Source organism: Populus alba, chromosome 9 (genome assembly GCF_005239225.2).
Source record: "Populus alba chromosome 9, ASM523922v2, whole genome shotgun sequence".
NCBI classification, from domain to species: Eukaryota; Viridiplantae; Streptophyta; class Magnoliopsida; order Malpighiales; family Salicaceae; genus Populus; species Populus alba.
Genome location: NC_133292.1, coordinates 11,890,627 through 11,906,507, shown reverse-complemented (window position 1 = coordinate 11,906,507; position 15,881 = coordinate 11,890,627). Strand labels below are relative to the sequence as shown.

The 15,881-nt window shown below is 34.3% G+C and overlaps 1 pseudogene; it reads left to right on the top strand.

Moving 5' to 3' along the window:
- The first annotated feature begins 656 nt into the window (after positions 1–656).
- On the top strand, positions 657–5,205 carry LOC118045522 (uncharacterized; annotated as a pseudogene).
- The last annotated feature ends 10,676 nt before the right edge of the window (positions 5,206–15,881 follow it).

Sequence of the window (15,881 nt, the reverse complement as noted above, 5' to 3'; positions counted from 1 at the left end):
ATTTTCTGTAAAATACAATGTCAAAGAATTATACTTAAGAACCTTTTTTTTTAAGAAAAAATAAAATACAAAGATCAAATTAAATTTTTGAAAAACAAATTTAAAAACCAAAATATATATCAGCGGAAATTTCATGTTGTGGAAGCACGAAATATATCAATTTTTAACAGTGTCAGTGACATCAACGGAAGAAATATGTGATTGAAGAAAAATATAGAGTTGATATATAAATAAAAAAAGAAACCTTTTAAATAATAATAAAAAAAATAGAAAGATGATAGAAAGTATTAATCCATTTAAAGGTTGTTTGTTTTTTGTTTTTTTGTATTTCAATTTTTTTTTTAAATGATTTTTTTTTAACTTTTTTTCTTGAATTGATTTTTTTTTTTCAGATTATTTTGATACATTAATAACAAAAATAAATTTTAAATAAAAATAAAATTTTAAAAACAATCATTATTAAAAAAAAAAAAAAACATTCATTCATTCAGGCCGTATCATTACTTTCAAGCCATCCAAGTGGACCACAAAATCAAATTTAATTTTAAAAAATATAGGTAACGTAGCCCAGTAAAATGGCCCAAAATAAAATATGTAGCCCACTCTAATTTTAAAACAATAAGCCCAATCATACTTACAATTAAAAAAAAAAAGAACAAAACGGAAACCTCAAAAAACGGAAACCCCATCATCGTTTCAACTTTTATTACCAGAAAGAAACCCTTGTAAAAGAAACGCAGGTTTCGACAGCACCAAAAATATAAAGAATCAACAAATTCTTGAGGTAATCATTTTTTCCCCTCGTTATCGCTGTTAAAATCGTTGCATTTTCTGCTTGTTTGCTGATTTGATTTCTATCTTGCTCACTTTGATTTCGAAAGTATCCGACTTCTTGCCATTCATGTTTTTTTAAAAATGACACAACCTAAAGAGAGCTAGAAATGAAGTGGGTTTTGATTAAAGATTAGTGACGTTTAAAATCTTTTCAGTGATTGGGATTTTGCTGGGCTTTTGTTAATTTAAAATTCAAATTTAATAAAGTCGAAGCTGAGTGGTAAAACTGTGATTTTTTTTCCAAGCTACAATCACCAGAAAAGACTTGGAAAGCTTCAATCTTTCATCAAGCAATGAGGTTGCTTAAAGATAAAGCGCGACCTGCCACCTTTGATCAATGTGGTTTGGAAAATTTGTTTAGGTTGGGTAAGGAATGACAGTTAGCTTAATCTTTGGACATAACATGTTTACCTACGTTTGTTACCAGACTACACAGTGACACTAGGAATTTGAAGTTGAAGATTGTATAAAATGGCAAGTATAAAATGCACCAAATGCTGAGATAGAGCCAGAAGTAAATGTTTTCCAGTCACATGTTGAGTACTGGATGGGGAACTTAGTTTGGAAGTCTATGCATTACAATTAGTTTAGCTATAGTGTAAAGAGATCGTGTGCTAGGAAGTTGCTAGTTCTTCGTTTGATTGGAAAGTCTCTTTTGTGAAAATATCGTTTTATGTTTCCATTGGCAATGGTGTAAAGAATTAGTTCCATTTTTTGCATATACATTGCATGGGTGCCTTGGTTTGGCATACTGCTTTATAGGAAGTTCAGTTCCCTTCTGTGTGATAATCTGTTGAATCATGGTTCTGTTTAGTGGTGCCGTCATTCAAAAAATGACTTGACATTCCCTAATCCTGTTGCTTGTAGCTCTTTGGAATCGTAGTATTAGTTATGTTTCTCGGTGCCATGATACAATAATGTTTTTACATCCTCCAATTCAGCTTCATATAGCCCAACTGGAACTTCTGCTATTGCAGGCAGACTGTTTATGTCAGAACATTAAGCAGAATAGTTAAGCTGTCAAAGATATTCAACCTGTGTTTTTCTCTACGGCATTCACTTCCTCTTTTTATCCACATATCTGAATCTTTTCTTTGGTTTGAGTGGAATGACAATTTTGTTATTGTTGCCCTTTCTGATTTGAGAGAGGTTAGCCTAATGTATTAAATGCTTAAAACGAAATTCTTTGAATGAGATGTGCAGGTAATTAAGAGAAGTTTTGGAGGGAGAAGTGGAAGAAGAAAGGCTTGGTACCAAAATTCCATACAAAATGTTTAGACTGAGCTCGAAAAACAAACGAATCAAATTTGGGAACACCGACATCAACATAGATATTTTTTGTCTTTCTTGGACTCAGGGCATGAAAATGATGCAGCTCTTTGTTCAATAGTTGCTATATCCTGATATAACCAATTTCATTTCTGTCATATTGGTTTTATTGGTATGGGAGGGACAGTGGACGATACCTTTACGACACACATTTTCTTTGGTATTCAGGACAAGGCTTGGAAGTATGCCATCAGAATCTGATAAGTGGGGATGGGAACCTGTTAGTGTGTTTGGTGGATTTGACAGGGGAAGTGGTACAAAAAGGTGGAAATGTAACCACTGTAATCTACGATATAATGGATCTTATTCACGTGTCAGGGCCCACCTTCTAGGCTTCTCAGGTGTTGGGGTCAAAAGTTGTCTTTCTATCGACAGGTCTTTACGAGAAGCATTTCAGGTCCTAGAAGAGGAGCGTGTTGCACAGAAGAAGAAAAAGAGCTCTGTCATTGGGAAGCCTGGTAAACTTATTAGGACTTCTAAGCCAACTCTTGCCTGGGAAACCATCACAAAAGAAGATGTAGATGACATAGTAGCTAGATTTTTTTATGCTGATGGTTTAAATATTGATATCATCAACTCTTCTTACTTTCGTGAAATGGTGAAAGCAATTGCTTCTTTTGGGTCTGGGTATGAGCTCCCGTCAATAGATAAGCTGTCTGATTCTTTTCTAAGCAAAGAGAAAGGAAGGATTGAAAAATCAGTAGCGCTTTTTAGGGAGTCCTGACCACATATGGGATGCACAATACTGTGTGCAGGTCGATTAGATGGTGCATTAGGTAGCCTAAACATCAGTATATTTGTCTCCAGCCCAAGGGGACTTGTATTCTTAAAAGCAGTTGATGTGGATGATACTGATGAGGGAGAGCACGTGTTTACTAGTGCTCTCATTGATACAATTATGGAAGTTGGCCCCACAAATGTTCTTCAGATAGTCTTACATCTAGGCGATGCATGCAAATCATCTGAATCCTATGTATTGTCGAAGTTCCCTAATATATTCTGGTCTCCTTGCACTTCACATTCCGTATTCATGTTGATGGAAGGAATAGCTGAAGTGGAATGGGTAAAACCTATTGTCTTGCGTGCCAAGGCAATTGAGGAATGCATGATCACATATCAACATAATTCATCATATTCTTTCGGTCAAAATTTGAAAGAGTTGTCTGATCCAATATCTGCCAAGTTTGCACCTTCCTATTGTTTTCTCCTGAGGGTCTTTGGGCTAAGGCAATCACTCCAGGATATGGTTGTTAGTGAGGACTGGAAGCAATGGAAGCATAATATTACAGAGGATGTTGTAAATGTGGAATCTGCCATCTTAGATGATGGTTTCTGGAGAAAGGCTCATTCCCTGTTGCAGTTGTATGAGCCATTTGTTAGGTTGCTTGCTACCATTGATATTGGCAAATCTGTTATTGGGGCAGCTTATGACTGGCGGTTTCAGGCACTTGAAGCCTTGAGGAGTCAGGCAATTGATGATGGCATATTGAATCAGTTAGAAGGACTGGTTGAGAACAGGTGGGATGTTCTATTTTCCCCTCTTCACGCTGCAGGTTATTTACTGAATCCTAGATATATTGGGAAGGGTCAAACAAAAGATAAATCTGTAATGCGGGGCTGGAAAGCTACTATAGAAAGATATGAGGGTGAAAGCACAGCCAGACATGTTCTCAGAGAACAGCTCAGCTCCTACTGGCGTCTGGAGTGATCCTTGGGAGAGGAAGATGCCGTGGATTGCAGGGATAAAATGGACCCAGTTGCATGGTGGGAAAACTTCGGTTTTGAAACACCCAGCTTGCAAACACTAGCCATAAAGGTTCTGAGCCAGGTTTCAAGTGTTGCTATGTTCGAAGAGATCTGGCAAGCTAATGACTTCCCATGTCGAGAAGCAGCAGGCAGGTTGGGAGTGCAGAAAATGGAAGATCTTTTTTTCATTCGCAACAATCTCAGACTTCATGGTCGAATAAATGGGAATTTATGCTTCTCATTTGCCCAAAGAAACGCCTTTTCAAGCTCCTCTTCTGGAGTTGAGACATGGGAAGGTCTGCATCTTGATCAATCTAATGCGATGGTAGATATCCATGACAAATTATAATAAAGCTTTCTCCGCCTTCTAAATTGGCGCTGGACTCCGACCAAAGGCATGCTTTTATTAATCAGCAGGTTGCGTGTGCATTCACTGGACTTTGCTGTGCACTGATCAGGAGAGGTTAGTAACATCTCTTTTGTAAAATGAAAATCAATTCTGTATTTGTACTTGAAATGGTACATGTTTATTGTTCACTGTTAGTGACCTCAAGTTTAAAAGTTCTCCATCAAAGAATTATAGTTGTGGTAATATCTAAGAGCATTTTGAAGCATTTGATGAAGCAGATTAGCAATAATTAATATCAGTGACATTATGCTTACTTGCCTGGCGGATCAAGATTAAATGTGTTGTCTAGAGTGAATTAGCACCAACATACTTGGCCACATCATGACAACCTATGCATATATCTTTCCAGACATTGAAGTAATTCTATCACAGCAGTGTCCAAAACCTTAATCTCAGTGGTCCACTATCATGATCAAAATATCAACGGGGGGCATTCCATTGGTGATTTGATTATCCCCTTTTATAGTCTTTTAGTCCATCTCTTACAACTAATTAATTAGGTGGTAATCTTTTTCTTTTTAATCTGATGTTGGGGTACATGGCTGTTGCATTGTCGTAGAATAATATGAACAGTAATGAATTTTTGTCGGCACAAAATGCTCCTTACTAGTTGTTACTCCATGCTGTCTGGTTTATGCCTGCAGTGACCTCCATACTTGTCTCGTAATCACTGATTCATCATTCATTATCCTGCTTTAAAAATCTTGAGTTGTGGGGTATGTGATTAGAAAAATGAGCGAGAAAAACATCTTTAACTGGTATCGAACTCTGTAAGTACATCATTTACGCAGGATTCACCTCTTTTACGAGGTTATTAAAAAAATGACTACCCTTCAATTAACTAAACATATTTGTAACTTTTCTTACTTTTCTTTGAATTAAGTTATTCGCCGTCATGTTGACTTCAGGAAAATCGATTTCTGCTTGAATCAAGAGTGGAGAGGAAAATAAGAAAAGGAGAGTGTAACCATTTAGACGTTTTAGAACCCGTTTGGAAATGGAGTCAGCTGCACAGTTGGCAGCATTCCCAAACAAAGCCTTGTTGGTGAATCCAGAAAAGAAGAAGAAGAAAAGAAAATGCCTTCAGGTCCAAGCATAAAAGAAGCATACTTTCTGCCCTATTTACTCGATGGTGAACCTCTTGGACCAGCCCTCTCCCAGGATTTATGCCCTTTGATGTACGAAAGAAGAATAAGTGGAATGGAGCAGCAAGAAGAGGTCTCTGTATTAATTTGTATTTGTTGGATTCGAGAACATTAAAACATATTTGACTCTCGACCCCATAGATGCACACACAGCATAAATCACGGTGCCTCTGGTGTATTGATCTTGTTCTTTATGAGTAGTGGAAAGGGATTAATAATAGGTTATTATCAATTTAGATGGAGGATATCTACTTTACTTGGAAATTACGAAAACTTAAGAGCAGTATCAGCGGGAGATTGTCGATTTCCATGAACAAAAAATAAAAAAAGATTTTTGAGAAAAGCGGGTTTGCTAAGAAACAGAGGAAGCATAAGATGTGGGGATCCAATTAAGATGTAAATAAAGGATTTATTAAGGAAAATGGCATTAAAAATAATAATCTTAGATTCAGTATCTGTGTCTACATTAGAGACAAACATGAGGTGGGAGTGCATAAAGCAGCACATCAAACCTAACTCTGCATTACCTTCATGCCGGTAAAGTGAAAGCATTACTGATAAAGTATACTACTGTACTGCATGGAGGGAAATGAACCAAAAAGTAAAAAGAAAAAAGAAAAAAGAAAAAGAAACTTTGATTTCCACAGAAGACTTGTGAATTGCGGGATTTCAGCATCCCAAAAAACTTAAAAAATAATAAAGAAAATCCATGCCGTCGTTGAACGTGGTGCGCCGTATCCCTTCTCCGCGGGCTCTAATGAAATGGGTCCCAGAAGGTATAAAAAATTGATGTCAACTTATACGCTTGAATAGGTTTTACTGTGAACCATTGTTTTTTACTAAAACGATCGTGTTTTATTTAAAATTATTTTGATTTTTTTTTTTATAAAAAAACTTGAAATCACGTAGTTTAATTTGGTTTTAAAAAATCAAATTAACTTATTGATATGTTCACATCAATTTATCATTCATGTTTTAACTCGGATCAATTTTAAAATAAAATAAATATAAATTTTAAAAATTTCAATTTATTTTCTAATTATATAAAGAGAAAGTTCTTTACACTCTATATTTGTTGTGTAGCTCAAAATCTAATAAATCTCTTGATAAATAAATAAAAAGATATTAGTTATACATTTGTTGATTAGCTTAAAATCTAATAAATCTCCTGATAAATAAATAAAAAAAGATATTATTATCTTAAGGGTAGGATTTTATAATGGATCTTACTAATCCAATAAGCCATGTGTATTGAGCAGATGAAATTGGGGAACAATCCACAGTAAATCAAGAAGAAATTACACTAAATTGTGTCTGCAAATTGCAAGAATTGCATGTGCTAATGAAGAGAGCAATAATGGTTGGAGGACTACATGTACTATATTTCTTCCTTCGAATCTTCCTTTACCATTCTCGTAAATGTTGCTGAAGTCAAATTTTATAAGAGTTACACTGGAATGATTTATGAGGCACCCTCAGAGCCTCGATTTAGCTTTTTTTTTTTTTTTGATTTATGTGAGTGTCCGGGTCAGCTTGTGCGCACCACGACTAATCCCACGGCTCACTGAACATCCTGCAAACCCAGTGAGCATGTAAGACACTGCGGGGGTGACAAGCGTGCACGGTAAGGTTTGAACCTAGAATGCAGAGAAGGAAACAAGTCCCTTCAACCGCTGGACCAAGACCTCAAGTGCCTCGATTTAGCTTTACATACTAAGATGGTGTATAATATTATTTTTTAAAGTATTTTTTTTTATTTAAAAATTATTTTTAATATCAAGATATTAAAATTATTTAAAAATATAAAAAATTAATTATTTTTAAAAGTATAGCTAGACTGCAAAAGCAAACCCTGAACCTGTAAGACAATGTATACTTAATTAACTCTGCTTGATCTAAACAAATTCCATTTTTCTTCATTTTCGAGTGTCGGTATCAGGCTTATTCATAGTCTACCCAACAGTTCCTCTCTCTATTGTAGCAAGAAAGCGGGCATTCCAATCACAATAAAGCACTTTTTTTTTTTTTTAATAAAGATGGGGTGGGGTAGAATTTGGGATCCTTCCATAGCTAAAAAAGTCAAGGTATTGAAAAACTAACATATAAAAAAAATTAAACATATTATTTTGTTAATTAGATATATATAGTCACTAATTTAGATTACAATAAAATTCTCTCGACATTAAATTTCTTGTTTAAAAATAATATATAAAAGATTGTAATATATATATATATATATATATATATATATATATATATATATATATAAGAACTAATTTGAAGAAGTTCACTAATTAAAGACCAGTGGCCAGCCACTTGCCTTGGTATAGATAGGTCAGCACACAAACGTAAGATCTTTAATTAATCAAATCCGTGAAGGTTAGGTGTCAATTATCAATTTTAATTAGTTTTGAATAATTATCGTCGTCAATTTATTATTATTAGTATACAACGATGTTTTAACAGCATCATGACATTGATAGCTATAGTTGCCAAACTCACTTTAGTTTCCAAACTATTCATCAATTCCCAACTCGATACTAAACAAAGACTTCTCTTAATCGTGTGTCCAAAGTTTCTCAAATGTCTCGATAGAATTAATCCCCTTGAACGTGTCCATCTAGAGTGAGAATTTTCAAAATTTGAGAAGATGATTTCGACATTTTCTATATATAAAAAAATCATAAATATCTTATATTATAATTTCAAAACTTGACTAAATCTAACAAATCGATTTATTATCTGTCAATTCATAAATGGGCAAGTCAAGCAACAAAAACTTTTGTTTGGGACTACACTGAGACTTGGCAAAAAGTTGGGATACTAATATGAGGTTAGGTTCGCATGCCTCACAAATATTCTCAAAAGACTCAAACTACTCCATCTAAATAAATAAGAATCGCATTAAATTTAAATTTAATTAGAAATGTATCCTAAAAAGATATAGAAATGTAATCAATTACATATGCATGAAACTACATTGATAAATTCATGTTATATGCGACAAAACTGTTTTGATTAACTCAAGAATGTTTCTCAAACTCATAACACGTCATTGTTAACTTGGTTTATCGTTCACCAGCAAGAATAAAAAGAAAGTGTTTGCTGTTCACCACCGATCTTGTCTTAACAGGAGACAAGAAAAAGTGTGCTAGCCTAGCGGTTCTCTAACACGAAACTAAACTCAAAATTAACTTTGACTACAACATCTAATCTCCCATTGAAAACGAATTAATTAGTTGTTCCATGCGCCAAGCTGAATATTTTTATGTTGATTTTGCTAGAAATTAAAAAACGAAGGGCAAGCATCGGCCAAAATGAATCGTCGAATTGATTTTTTTTTTTTAAAATTTTTGAATTGAATCCAACCAAATAAAAAGATCTAATAAAAATCATTCAACAAAATCGGGAAATTATTCGGCTCAACCATACGAGAAATATTCCTCCAATTCTAAGAAATAAGTGAGTTAATACTCTGGATCATCTAAGCTAATTTGTTCGTCCCTACCAAAAACCCAAAATATGTACCTAAAAAAACAGGAATCCGAGGGTTGAAGAACCAACCGACAATCCTGGTACACAGGGAACGTAAGGGGTCGGGAGAGACGTGTCCTGATTTGTTTCAGAAAAAGAGGGATTACGTAAGAAGAAATGGAGAGAAGCTTCACAATTACTATTTATTTCTGCTTCTCAATCCTTTTAATAGCTAGGCTTTTGTGTATAAGAAACACATCTCCCACCCACTTTTTTATTTACGAGGGTCCATCAGCTTATTGTTGGTCTGACTTGGACATCTTCACATTTTAAAAAAAAAAAATATTTGGAAAATTCCTTGTCGATGATTCTCTACGTCGACATTTTCTATATCGACCAAGTTTAACATTGTCTGATTCAAAATAAATAAATTAAAGTCTCAAATTGTAGTTCTGTCCGCTATAATGACTGCAGTAAATTCATCAACTAAATACTGACAAAGGCTTAATTAATTAGTAAATTATTTTACCAAAGCATGATGGAAAGGGATAGGACTCGTATATATTAATTCAAGTGTTAATTTGTTCCCGTTTTACCACTCCCTGTGCTGTGTATATAATAAAGTAGTAACGGAAGAGAAAAACAACAATAAAAATTAATTAGTCTCACATCCTTGTGAAACATATATATATATATATATTTTCTGGGGGTAAAGGCAGGTAGGGCATATAAGATAAAATTAAAGGGGCTGGAGGCTCCACAAGCCACACTCTCAATGTGGTAGGTCACCATATGTCTTAACTTTTGACACATTATTATTGTGATTAGCCTCACCTTCCCAAAGCAAAAAAAAAAAGGAAATCTGGACTACCTGCCAAAAAGATAAGGCATAGTCGGTTTGCCTATAACATGTCACTCGTGAGAATGATCAACACTATAACCAAAACCCTAATCCAAACTACCCTTTATTTTTCTCATGTGGCTTTGACCTGATGTATGCATGATAATCATCCATGTACCAACCCAACCATGATTGTGCTTTGTAGTATGTCAAGCTCAGGGCATGCTGGGTCTAGGTGTTAGGTCTGATGCTAATCAAATCTAGTCACAATTCGGGTTAACAGTATGCTAAGACTCACACATGTTAGGTCTGATGCAAACCAAACATAATTATGATTGAGTTTAGTAGTGTGCCGAGCCCTGGACGCATTGGGTTTAGCCATTGGTAGACCCAACCGCAACTAGAATTGACAATAACGCCGGACCCAACCACAGGTGGGCTTGACAATGTGCCTCACCCAGACAAGTTCGGTTTGGTGCTGGCCAGACCCAAGAGATGATTGAGTCTAGCACCATCAATTTTATATATTTTTATATAAAATCACAGAGAAATTGTTTATCAACAAATAAGTTTAATTAAACAAGTTTATACTCTACTAAGACCATTAGATGTATTAAAGTCTTTCATAACCGGTCATGTTATCATATTCTAGTTGGATAAAATGAGTCAAATACATCTCATAATACAACTTAAAATATCATAAAGGTAAAATTACACTCCAGTCTCTCCTCTTCATAAAATGACAAGACTCGTACGATATAAATACATCATGAGACCTTTAGAATGAAAGTTCACAATCTTCATTCTCTATTGCAAATTCAAGGTCCAGTTAAACCATTATTGGATGAATCTGCATAAAATTTAAGTCCAAGGATATAGTTAGATTTTTAATAGGCCAATTTGACTTAATCATGGGTCAAATTAAAGTTCAATTATGTTTAAGAAGTAATTTGGGTCTAATTGAAGGATTTAATTAGGTGTAGAGACTTAATTATACTTTAAATATGTCAAATTAATTTTATCAGGGGTTTAATTGGTAAAAAATTAAGTTTGATAGCCTAATTTGGGCTTAATTAAGAAGATTGAAATGTTAGGATACCAAATTTAATTTTTACCAAGTCAATTGGCTCAAATCAGGGATAAGATTGTAAGAAAATCAAAGTTTTAAGGTCAATTAGGGGTTAAATTATAGAAATTTATAGCCAAGGATCATTTTGTAAAAGACACCAAGTTATAGGGACTCAATTGATTGAAATCATGGGTGAAATTAAAGAAAATTGAAACTTTAATAGTCAATTGAGGGTCAAATTGCATAAATCCAGGACCAAGAGCAAATATGAAAAATACACTAAAATTCGGGGTTGACATTAAAGTTTGACAAGGGTAAAATTACATAAAGTTAAAAGGTTAGGGTCAATTAGGAGTGCAATTAAAATAAATTAAAAGCCAGAGGACCAAAATGAACTTTGGCCAAATCCCTAAATTAAAACCTTAAAAGCCAAAATGATATCATTTCATTTAAATGAAATGACATGTTTTGACCGAACATTAAAAAAAAAAAAGACATACTAGATGACGCATTGTCTGGAACTGTTCATCTTTTTCATCATTGAAAGTTGTTCAAGTGACCTCCTTCTCAAAGCATTTAATGTTTCATCTCTTTATCAAATTTGACAAAACTTGCACGCAAACGATGACTTGACATCTGACTACATCCTAGTATGGTCCTTTTTCGGCCAATTGATACCATAACAGACACAGCGTCACCTCAAAGTGGCCAACCCAACCAGTCCTCTTGCAACAACTTTTTTAGGCCATGATGCTCACTTTGAGCCAACGACTGAGATCTTTTGGGTTGAATCAAGGGCTAAGATCTGGCATAATTAAAGATAAAATATTCCTCTTCCACCTTTTATAAATAAGGATGGATTCCATGCCATGGGAGAGGGAAAATTCAAAGCCAAAGTTAAAAAAAAAAAAAAAAAAAAAACCAGTCATTCCCCTGTTTTCAATTTTCTTCTCTCCCCGTCAGCCTTCTGCCACTCTCTCAACCATTGCTAAAATTGCTTTCTCCTCCATGAATCTTAACAACCTCAACCTATACACCCTCACAAACATCAGCTCCTCCCTCAGCGATCGCTAGCATCTACCGCTATGAACAGTAACACCACCGCAAACTTCTTCTTCTTCCTCCAAACAAAAACAATTGATTCTTCCTTCAATCCCCATTGTCAGCCACTAGTACCTCCACCAATCTCATGCCAGACTAGTGACGATAGTCGTAGCCCCTACACTAGGTGAGCTTTTTTTTTCTCCTTCCACCATGTTCTTCCTCTGCATACAAACATGTAGATCGTGAATTATAAATCATTTTCTTTTGTTTACAATGCAACTTAGTCATTGGGTTGGGCTAATGATTAAGTTGTGTCGGGTTGGACTCGTTTCAGCCTAGTCTAACCCCTGCTAAAATAAAGAAGAAGTGTTTATTGGGTTGCTAGTCGACTCAACCATGATCTTCATCTGCATACAAATATGCAAATCGTGAATTATAAATCGTTTTATATTGTTTACAATGTAGCTTAGTCACTGGGTTAGGCTAATGACTAAGTTGCGCTGGGCTGGACTCGTTTCAGCCTAGTCTAACCCCCCCAAATAGAGGAGAAGGGTTTATTGGGTTGCTAGTTGGCTCAACCCGACTGAGTCGAGGTGGACTCATTTAGGCCCACCCCAAATGCCTTGACTAGTCCAGCCCGATATAATAATAATAATAATAATATAATATAATAATAATAAAAAACTAGCGGCACGCTTTAACACCAACCATCTTGGCCTACTAAGTATTAAATATAAGCTATCAACTACCTTGGTTATGAAGAATAAATGAGATTACTAGAATCAATTAATTAATCAACTATCCAGCCCACAAGCCTTATTTCTAGGTTACTTGAATTTTTAGTACTCCATCAATGAGTAAATTTTGAATCCTCGCAACACCATTTGGTGAATGTATTAAATTCTAAACTTACAAGGAAAAATATATATATATATATATATATATATATATATATATATATATATATATATATATATATATCCCTGGATTTAATTTGACTCAATGACGGGCAAATGACCCGTGTATCTAGATTTGTTGGCATCTCTGTGACTGTCCTGTTAGTTAAGATAATTATTGTAGGCAGGGATTTAGCCAAATAATTTCCAAAACCCTTAATTCTTGGGCATGATGGTCAACATCATCACGTGATTACAAATTGGAATTGTTAATTTATTAGCAAAATCAGTATTTTTATTGCTAATTAACACGTGGATGCACGGGCCGGCTATATTACACTACTGTCTCAGCAACGTACGAAATTGCGTTGATAAAAAAAGAAAAAGAAAATCGAAAAGAATGGCTTCTCTAGTTTTTATCTAGTGTGTGTGGGACTTCTTTTAATTACCGCAACTTTTGTATTAAAAGAGATTGGAAGAAGAAGAAGAAAAATTCAGGAAGAGGCTGCGGGAAGGCAAAAGCACCTTCCATTGGCAGCGGCTTGTGATCTGACACGAGGCTCTAGGCTTTATACATGCTCTCTTGTTGCTACAGGAAAAGCAAATCTATACAATCAGAACATATGTTACAATCTATTTGTTTAACAATCAAATCAATGAAAATAATTTCAATCCATTTATCTCTTTTTCCCATTTTCTTAAGTGTTGCGAAGATTTTATTCTTAATAGTTTGGGGTGGGGTATTTGAATATTTCGGCATTCTAGCAATAATCATACTTATCATTTCCACGTCCGCGGATTGGCCAAATCCATCCTTAAATATTTAAATTTATTTAGATTTATTTTAAAATAATATATCTTAAAAAAAAATACATGCTGGTCTACAAGCATTAGGCATGCGTGCTTATATCAAACACCAAATTCACAATTTACCTAATTAATTTTTAGCGATTGGATTTAGAATATACTTAAAATTATGATAGTAATTATAGTTTAAAGTATTTTTTTTAGAAATATATTAAAATAAAATTTTTTATTTTTAAAAAATTATTTTTAACATAACTCATCAAAACAATATAAAATCATAAAAAAATAATTAAATTTTAAACAAACAAAATTTAAAATTTAAAAAAACACTGACATTCCCAAACAAGTTCATAATGCTCATCGCTGCAACAGTCATTGATCTTTAATTCATGCTTAAGTTTGTCGGTGCTAACATCACTGGGAGGTTGTCAAAGGTCATATGGGTCCCTGGAAATATCATTAAATGGCAAGGGTGTCCCTGCCTTAAACACCTTCGCTCAGTGGCGCGCACACAGTTTGTAGTTTGTACCGAAAAAATTTGCACGCACCCGCGGTTTAACCGCTATATTTACACATACGGTCCTTTGAGATTTTAAATTTATTAATTCAACTACCTTACTAAAATTTTTCATGCCCGTCAACCCCTACATTCCCAGCTCTTAATTTCATTTTTGGGTGATGGTGTGCCCAGGATTTCAATAAAGGAGCTAAATGATCAACATGAAAAATAGAGGGACCATGGCAGAAACAATGCTTACAAGGAAATGAAAAGGCCAAATTTAGATGAAAGCAGGACTTGTTTTTCCTGAAGATTAGATTCGATATGCCTGTTCTAAGAACTAGGATTGCTTGAGTAGGGGATGTCAAAATACAAAACTATTAGATTAAATCTCAAAATAAGTTAAAGTTCAAAAAATAAAGTGAAATATGATATTTTCAGACATGCATGCCAAATGCAAACAATTTTAAAATAAAAATAAGAAACGAAGGCTTAAATTGAAAAATCTCAATAAAAACACACTTGAATTCACATACAACAAGAAAAAAAGGCCATTAGTTAATCCCAATCTCATTTATTAATCTCTTCTTTGACATCATTTTTATCCACTCTTGACCATGCAAAAACTTCGTCTTCTGAACAGTTTTTACTAGTTTAATTGCATGGACTGACTTATCATTGCAAAAAAGGGAACAAAAAAAACTAAAACTCACCAGGAAGATGACCCCTCAACCACCAAGGCAGAGGCAGTGGCCGCCTGCGGTCAATTTTAGACTACGACCGCAGCACTACAAACCCTTGCGGAGTGCCATCATGTGCGGAGTGATTAATGTTAGTAACTATCTATTTAGCTGGAAAAAAAATCCCTTTCCCACCCCCGTTGATTATGAGAATTAAGACTTGAACATGGGATTGTCATATATATATATATATATATATATATATATATATATATATATATATATAGATTCTTACCACGGTGATTTTTAAAATATAAAATCTATTAATTGGACATTAAATGAAAACCCTTTTGCAACACGCCATTTTTCCTCATTCCTTACTTGAAATTCAAGCCTGTGCTTTGTCTCCTAAGTAAGCTTGTATACTTTTTGACACCTAAAAATGAATCATATCTCAAGTATTTTTTTTCCAGACCAGATGATGAGTGGACCATTAATTAATTTTTCTCACTCGTGAAGCTAGGAATTGCATACGAGCAGGCTAAGAATGGCGTGCGAGCCAAAACTTGGACCACAAAAATTAAAGGGGAAGCTGCAATAGCTCTTTCTTTCTAAAATTTGCCAGCATCGAAGCGTTACCTGAGTGTTTGTTTTGATGTTGTAATTTTTAAAATGTTTTTAAATTATTTTGATATAATCATGTCAAAGTACTGTGCGCTACTACCTTGAGTTATTTTAATTAAAATCTTAAATATATAATGATTTACTTAGATATATTTATTTTTATATATTTTATGACACAAAACGTAATATATATTAGAATTATTTGGATGGAAGTACTTCAACTTGGGACTTGAACCCAGCATTGAGTTTAGTTTAGTTTTTTTTTTTACTGGATTAATACATCATTGGCTCGAGTTTTGACCCTTCTCACGTGTGTACTTTTATACTTTCAGGTACGGGCAGTTAATAACATAACCATGATGTGAACCTAAAACGGTGAAAGCTCTTCTACTTTCACTTGTTTACCCCTATATTGTAAATTTGTAATGCATCACTAATTGGTCACAAAAGTCAACCACAGCACTTCAATTCATTGTTTTTTATT